The sequence below is a fragment of the Arvicanthis niloticus genome, chromosome 6, assembly GCF_011762505.2.
Source record: "Arvicanthis niloticus isolate mArvNil1 chromosome 6, mArvNil1.pat.X, whole genome shotgun sequence".
Classification (NCBI taxonomy): domain Eukaryota; kingdom Metazoa; phylum Chordata; class Mammalia; order Rodentia; family Muridae; genus Arvicanthis; species Arvicanthis niloticus.
The window spans coordinates 23,015,149-23,023,393 of NC_047663.1; the positions used below are offsets into that span (position 1 = coordinate 23,015,149).

Genomic DNA, 8,245 nt, shown 5'->3' on the forward strand with positions numbered 1-8,245 from the left:
AGGAGGAAGACTCCACACAGTGTTCTTGTAAGGATGGTGAAATCTCCAGTATTAAATAGCAATCTTGTGACATCTGCAGACGTGGCCTATGGCTTTATCCTCCACCTACCTCTATTTCTCCTTCCTTTAGCCCAGTTCCACCTGCATCCACCTAGCTGTGGAAAGCTGTCCTCAGTCCTGACTGAGTCCCAAGGAGAGACAGACTTTCACTCTTGTGCCTAGACGACACAGGGCTGTTGGGTTTTTTCTTTTCCTTTCCTTTTTTTTTTTTTTTTTTAGAAGGGTAGACTGATTTGAGGCTGGGACTTGTTGAGGCACCGTCTCCCTATGTGTCCCAGGAGAGTCTTTTAGTTATAAACCTTCCTGCCTCCACCTCCCAAATTCTAGGATTATAGGCTTGTACCACCACACCTGGCTATGCTGATTTTTTTAATTGAAGTAAAATTCATGCAACTGATATAAACTATTTTTCTTATAGTGGCCCGCGCAACCTCCCGCCAGCAGGAACGACGCGGCACACACAGGATCCTTCTGCAGTAAAGCTTTTATGCGTCTTGAGAGGGAGAGCATAAGCTTACAGATGAAGAGGACCCCGAGGGGGCAAAATCCCAGCCCTTATATAGGAAACTGCTCCCCGCCTAGGACGTGGCACCCAATGGTTGGCTGTAGCCCGTTGGCCGGTATTGTGTCACAGGTGAGGCAGTGCACTAGCACACGCGCAAACCATTTGTCAGTTGGTCGAACGGATGTCAGCGCCATCTTGCAACGGTGAATGTGAGGGCGGCTCCTCACATCTCCCCCTTTTCTTTTAATCATCAAGCAATAGACCACCCAATGCTGAGAGCAGAGATAGAGGTCAAATCCCCAGTAAGCAAATTAGAGTAAGGCAAGATCACCCTATCGCGTGCAATGGGCAACGCCCAGCGATGTGCAAGGGCTGATATAGCCTACAACTCTCTCTGTGCCATTTTTCCTGGGGGAAGGTTATTTTAGGCACTCAACCTTCATGCAAGATGACATATCTCCCCAGAATAGGCCCATTTAACACCGCAGGGCCATTCTGCTGCAGTGCTTAGCCATGCAACTCTCCTGGGCTGCTGAAGCACACTCACTCTACCCAGTGCAGTGAGGGCAGCCTCTTGGGGTGCAAGAGCTGAGTGGCCAGCGATCTATTGCCTAAGCATAGAGAGCCAAATATCGGGGGAGGCACCTTGTTCTAGTGCCGTGAGTGCCTGGGTGACAACCACCTTGTCTCTTTTCGTTTGTGCCTTAAGCTTGCAAACCAACCAGAGGAGTAACACACCCCCACAGCAGAGTGCAGCTCTGAACAGGCCAACCCCCACCCACTCTTTGAAGAAGGAGATGGCTGAATGGATCCATGACGACAATCCCTCGGTCAAGAATAAATCAAGGCGGGTCAAATTCACCTCAATTATGGCAAAGCGCAATTTATGAAGCGTTTCTTCGAATTCTAGGGTCCAATTCTGCAATAAAAACTGAGAAAAAACTTTTGACAAATTAGTGGTGCGGGTATAATTATCATAAGGTATGGATGTTATACATAACCCAGGCATCTTCTGTTCGCATCCCAATTGAGCCAACTGCCATAAAATATCAATTTGCTCTTGAACCAGGTCAATCCTCTGATTCACTAGCATCAATCCCCCCATGATTTGTGAATTGGCAGAGGCTTGTACATCCAATGCTGGAGTGACTGATGCAGACAGTTGGTTTATAGAATCTGCCGCCTGCACCGAGGAGGATAATGCAAGGGCAGAGGCTGTAACCGATCCTATTACAGCGGCCCCTGCAATAATGCCCACTATAATGGCAGAAATTCCAAAATCTCTCCTAATTCTAAAATGGGCTAAAGTGTTGGGTGCCTCTACTGGCACAAGAACAAATCTCTGCAAGCGGGTAACCATGGCAAAAGGGAACATTGTAGCATTCCAGCAGAGAACAAAAAAGCAGGTATTAGGTGTGCATGTCAAGGTCTCATTCCAGATAAAACTATCATTGCTCACTATCCAAACAAAAGGTGGCCATACACAGACCAGAGTAGGTCCAAATGTGATGCTCTTAAACTCAGTATACTTGGTGTTAGCAGATTGCCAACTAAAGCTACCCCCCGATTTTCTTTTACCAAGGGAACCACCAAGGGTACCCGTCCAGTCAAATGACAATTGTCCCTTAGCGGTGGCCCCCTTCCCTAGCATAACAAGGGGTGACAGATCGGTGCAACTTCCGTTTACCCCACAAAGGAGCCATTGGTCAAACGGATTCACATCTGCCTTTCTCGGATTCATGTATGTGAAATTAAATCCCATAAAGGTATCATTATAATATGTGCTAATATCTGGGGAGAAAGTAAAATATAAAACATAAACTTCCTAACAAGCGATAGCTGTTATTGGTGGGCACGCTCTGAATCTGATCATCATAAGGGATATAGGCCAAGCCCAAAGACTTATTGGTCACCGGCATGGGAATTGGGAAGGTTGTCATAATCCCCCACCATGGTGTCCCTGTTACCATCCTCAGGCTTATCAACATCTTCATCATGATGATCAACTGTAGACTTTGGCAGCATCGGTTTTTCATGTTCAAAGATCTTGCGGGTCAGTCTCTCTGGTACCCAGAAGGGATTCTCGTCCTCCTGTGGGAAGACACAAACAGCTCCCCTGGATCTTATCAAAATAGGATCCGGGCCTTTCCATTTTCCTGTTAGCACATCTTTCCATTTTACCATTTCTTTTGGCCTGTCAGGCTCTATACAATGACGCTCAGCCGCAGTGTGGCCTTGAGCATCAAGATTTAAAAAATTAAGGGTAAAGAGTGCCATGGAAACAGCTACTCTTGGTACTGGGGGGAGAGCCTCCTCAACTCCCCCTTTCTGTTTTATTAAATATGATTTAAGTGTGCGATGGGCACGTTCTACGATGCCTTGTCCTTGAGGGTTGTATGGAAGTCCAGTCAAGTGAGTTACTGCCATTTGGTGACAGAACTGTTGAAATTTTTGAGAGGTATAAGCTGGTCCATTGTCTGTTTTGAGGAGTTTGGGTTTCCCCCAGGCACTCCATGCTTCCAGACAATGTTGGATCACATGTGAGGCCTTTTCACCTGTTAGAGGTGTGGCAACAATGATACCAGAACATGTATCAATAGAGACATGTAAGTATTGAAGCCTTCCAAAGGAAGGGACATGAGTAACATCCATCTGCCAGACCTGTAAAGGCCTTATGCCACGTGGGTTTATTCCCACATGAGGAGCAGGCAAGAATTCACAGCAATTTTGGCATTGAATAACAATCTCCCTGGCTTCTTTTCTGGTAAGTGAGTAACGGCGACGCAAGGTCTCCGCCGTCACATGAAAATGTTTGTGGAACTCCCTTGCTGCTTCTGTTTGAGATGATAACTCAACAGCCACGAGCTTGGTAGCTTTATCTGCTAGCTCATTTCCCAAAGTCATAGGGCCAGGGAGTCCTGAATGGGCTCTGATATGAGTAATATACATAGGAGATCTTCTATTCAATAAAGCAAGCTGTATTTGTTGAAAGGTGCCATGAACTCTGCTAGAGGGCTTTATGATTCCAGCTACTTCAAGAAGGTTAACTGCGTTAACCACGTAAAAGGAATCTGACACAATGTTAAGAGGCCCTGGAAAGGTTTTAAGGACCTCCAGTACCACCAAACATTCTACAAGTTGAGGTGATGTTTCACTGAACTGTTTTGACACCACTTTATTATTTACTACATAAGCACCCAGACCAGTCTTTGACCCATCTGTATATACAACAATCCCATCCTTAAGAGGTTGCCTAGCTGTAATTTTTGGAAATACTATAGCCTGATTCAATGCAAATTGTAAAACAGGATGTTTAGGATAATGATTATCAATCTGTCCTGAAAAGGAGGTAACCAAGATTGCCCAATCATTAGAGGTGGCCACCAGAACTTGTACTTGCGCAGCAGTATAAGGTGTAACGAGAGAGTTAGGCTCTCGTCCAAAATGAGTAATGGCTGCCTTTATTCCTCGAAGCGCAAGCTGGGCAATTGCATTGGGATACCAGTCTATAATTTTGGCAGGAGAGGCGTTCGGATGAACCCATAATAAGGGCCCTTTCTGCCACAACACGGCAGTTGGCAGCCGAATGGTTTTCATAACACACAGGATAAAAGGTTGTGATTCATCAATGCGCTGCAGCTGAGCTCTTTGCAAGGCATCCTCTACCTTCTTTAAGGCCTGACTTGCGGCAGGAGTAAGGGCCCTAGGAGAGGAGATATGGGGGTCTCCTTCTAAAACATCAAATAAAGGTTTCAACTCAGCTGAAGAAATTTTCAAAAAGGGTCTGAGCCAATTTATATCTCCCAATAATTTCTGAAAATCATTGAGGGTGTGCAGATGGTCTCTACAGATTTCCAATTTTTGGGGAATTACATTGGTAGGAGAAATAACAGTCCCCAAGAAGGTGCCCACCTCAGAGATCTGAACTTTCTCCACTGCTATTTGTAACCCCCATTGTGCCAAAGTTTGTATCAAACAGGGGTAGGCTTCTTGTAATATTTTTAACTCTTTATGTGACAAAAGTATGTCATCCATATAATGGATGACAAGTAAGGTGGGAAATCGTTGTCTTAGCGGTCCCAAGGCTGTTTGAACAAAAATTTGACACATGGTGGGGCTATTGGCCATGCCCTGGGGTAAGACTTTCCATTGATACCTCTTGTCTGGTTCCATATGATTAATGGAAGGAATAGTAAAAGCAAATCTAGGCCTATCTTTAGGGCACAAGGGTATGGAGAAAAAGCAATCTTTAATATCTATAATGAGGAGCTTCCAGCCACAAGGGAGAGCAGAGAGCACAGGAAGGCCCCTCTGGACTGGGCCCAACAATTTCATCTGTTCATTAATAGCTCTGAGGTCATGGAGTAATCTCCATTTTCCCGACTTCTTTTTTATCACGAAGATGGGAGTATTCCAAGGTGAGGTAGAAGACTCAATGTGATCGAGCTCTAATTGTTCCTTTACCAATTTTGTTACAGCTTCTAGTTTTTCAGAGGATAAAGGCCATTGGGGAACCCACACCGGGTCCTCTGTTTTCCACGGTATAGGCTGTACTACCCCAACGGCCCCTAGGAAAAACCCAACCCTTTTCTATCTTGTTTTCTACTAGGGGATATAGGCTCCACCCTGCCCTGTTCCAACTTTCCCAGTCCTTTTCCTTCCCTGTAGCCCATCTTAATCATCATGTCTCTTGCCTGGTCCGAATATGGTTTTTTAAGAATAGGTTCATTTGACAGGGTGAGACCCATACCCTGCAAGACATCTCTTCCCCAGAGGTTAACGGGAAGAGGAAGAATATAAGGTATAAATTTTCCCTGCTGTCCTTCGGGGGATTCCCAGGTCAAGGTTGTGGAGCTGATGGTGGGGCAAGACTGATATCCTAGGCCTTGTAACGAATGTGATGACTCAATGGTGGGCCATGCTTTGGGCCACCAGTGTGAGGAGATGATACTCTTATCAGCCCCAGTATCTAGAATACCCTCAAAATCTTTTCCTTTTACTTTTAAACACAGTTTAGGCCTTTCATTCAAGGGAATCATTAAGTAAGCTAGATCACTACCTGAGGAGCCCATCTGTTCTGTTCCCATTCTATTGACCCTTCCCACCTCAGGGAGGAATAGCAACTGGGCTATTCGATCTCCCTTTGTAATAGAAAAAACTCCTCTAGGGCTAGAACATAAGACTTGTATTTCAGGAGAATGCTGGCCATCTACTACCCCGGGGTACACTATTAAACCTTGCAGGGTGAGTGATCCTCGGCCGAGGATAAGGCCCATGATTCCAGGAAGCAAGGGTGTTATAGGCTCCACCGGAATTGGCTGAATATTCATTTGTGGCATTAGTAAGAAGTTGGAGGCGGCTCGCAAATCCACCCTTGTGGGTCTTCCTGGGTTATTTCCTGATTTCTCTTTCTGTTGGCTTCCTGGGTTCTGACTAGTCGGTTCCCATATCTTTGAGGGCCCTGGGACCGGGGGCCCGATGTCCCGTTTTTTGGCATCTCGTCTGACTGATTATCCAGCGGGGGGAGGAGTCTGCCCCTAATATCTCTTACTGAACGGCATGCACTAGCTTTATGATATCCCTTGCCGCATCTGTCACAAAGAGTGGGAGTCTCTACCTTTCTATTCAAATTTGTACAATCCTTTTTAAAATGACCGGGCTTGCCACAATTATAGCAGACCTTTGGACCGGGTCTCATCAGGGGACGCCTCTGTGATTGAAGAATAGCAGCCGCCAGCCCAGCATTAGTAAGGGGCCCTCCGAGCTCTCGGCAGACCCTAAGCCAATCTTGTAAGCCCTTGTTTTTACGTGGAGCAATGGCTGCTCGGCACTCCTGAGTGGCTTGTTCAAAAATTATCTGTTGGATTAGGGGCTCGACTGGACCTATGTCTCCGAAAATACGCCCAGCTGCCTCTGTCATTCTGGCCACAAAATCTGAAAAGGACTCTTGGGGTCCCTGAATTATCTTTGTGAGTTGTCCACTCGCTTCCCCTTTTCGGGAAAGTGCCTTCCATGCCCTAATGGCCGTGGCAGAGACCTGGGTATAGGCTCCCCAATGATAGTTAGCTTGATCAGCAGTATAAGCCCCTTGACCTGTTAACAGGTCTAAAGTCCAATCTCTCTGTTCCGGGGTCAAGGCAGTAGCGTTGACCCGGGCTTGTGCTTGTGCGGCCTCATACCACAGTGCTTTCCATTCTATATATTGGCCCATATTAGGGAGGGCGGCTTTTGCAATCATTTGCCAATCGGCTGGTGTTAATGCTGAATTGGCAAGTCTATCAAGCTGTACTTGGGTAAAATTAGCATTGGTCCCATACTTGCGAACAGATTCGGCCAGTTCCTTAAGCTGGTTGAAATCTACTGGCACATGAATTCGCCCTCCATTTTCTGTTTCAAAAACAGGGAATACAGTCCTGATCTTTCTCCTCACCTTTTCTGGTACAAGCGAGTAACCTGATGGAGGATGCGCCTCATAAGGCGGAGGTGCAGAGGGCACCGTCTTTTGAGGAGGAATTCTAGGTAATTTTTTATATTTCTTGTTATCATCTGGGTGATATCTCTCTGCCTCATATCTAGCTGCTTCTTCATCTAACTCAGCCTCCTCCTCCGAGTTAAGAGTATCCTTACCAGAGGTGTCATCATCACTGGAGCTTTCCGAACTGTCGAGGGTCAGTGCCTCCAGCTCCAAAGAGGGGTAGAGCCCACCCTTTCTCTCCTTACGAGGGATACTGGACTCCATCGGGGGTATCTCTCCTGTCTTAGGAGGGTGCCTATCCTTCTTTTTTGGGACGTCCTTTTTCTTGCGCGCGCCCAACCTCTCACTCCATTCGGTTTCTGACATGCTGTCCTGAACTCCCTCGAGAGTAACCTGCCCTTCACTTACTGCTTCCTTATAGTTTTCATCTCCTAAACAGTTTTTAACAACTAGAACAAGGACCATGAAAATCACAGTGAAGATCAGGCCATAAATTTCAGGGGCAGACATACCTCTCCGAATGTACCTCCCTGCAGTTCTGAATCCTCCTCTGAATCGAGGGGTCCTCTGAGGTGCTGACGATGACGAGGTCGAGATCTCCCGGGTTTCGGCACCAGATGGCCCGCGCAACCTCCCGCCAGCAGGAACGACGCGGCACACACAGGATCCTTCTGCAGTAAAGCTTTTATGCGTCTTGAGAGGGAGAGCATAAGCTTACAGATGAAGAGGACCCCGAGGGGGCAAAATCCCAGCCCTTATATAGGAAACTGCTCCCCGCCTAGGACGTGGCACCCAATGGTTGGCTGTAGCCCGTTGGCCGGTATTGTGTCACAGGTGAGGCAGTGCACTAGCACACGCGCAAACCATTTGTCAGTTGGTCGAACGGATGTCAGCGCCATCTTGCAACGGTGAATGTGAGGGCGGCTCCTCACATTATAGATTCTTTTTTCTTATTATTTTAATTGTACACATTTCTTGTGTTTATAATGTATAATGACCAAGTCAGAATATTTCACATTTATGTCTCTTTGACTTTTTTTCAATTTCTGTGAACTATTAAAACAAAAACCCAGTGCCAATAGTAGAATACCTCTTTATAAGTTGTTGATCAAGGGAATCTCAGAGGCCACCAAAACAGTATAGGCTTTTACCAGTCTTCTTGGACACCTATCAGAACCAGATGATAAGACACTGTTGTAAATACA

The 8,245-nt window shown here is 46.3% G+C and overlaps 1 long non-coding RNA gene across 1 annotated transcript; it reads left to right on the forward strand.

Annotated features, from left to right (window-relative positions):
- The first annotated feature begins 486 nt into the window (after positions 1-486).
- LOC143442668 (uncharacterized) lies at positions 487-2,386 on the forward strand. Its single transcript, XR_013111033.1, has 2 exons — positions 487-694; positions 1,275-2,386. It is a non-coding gene; the product is annotated as an uncharacterized LOC143442668 (long non-coding RNA).
- The last annotated feature ends 5,859 nt before the right edge of the window (positions 2,387-8,245 follow it).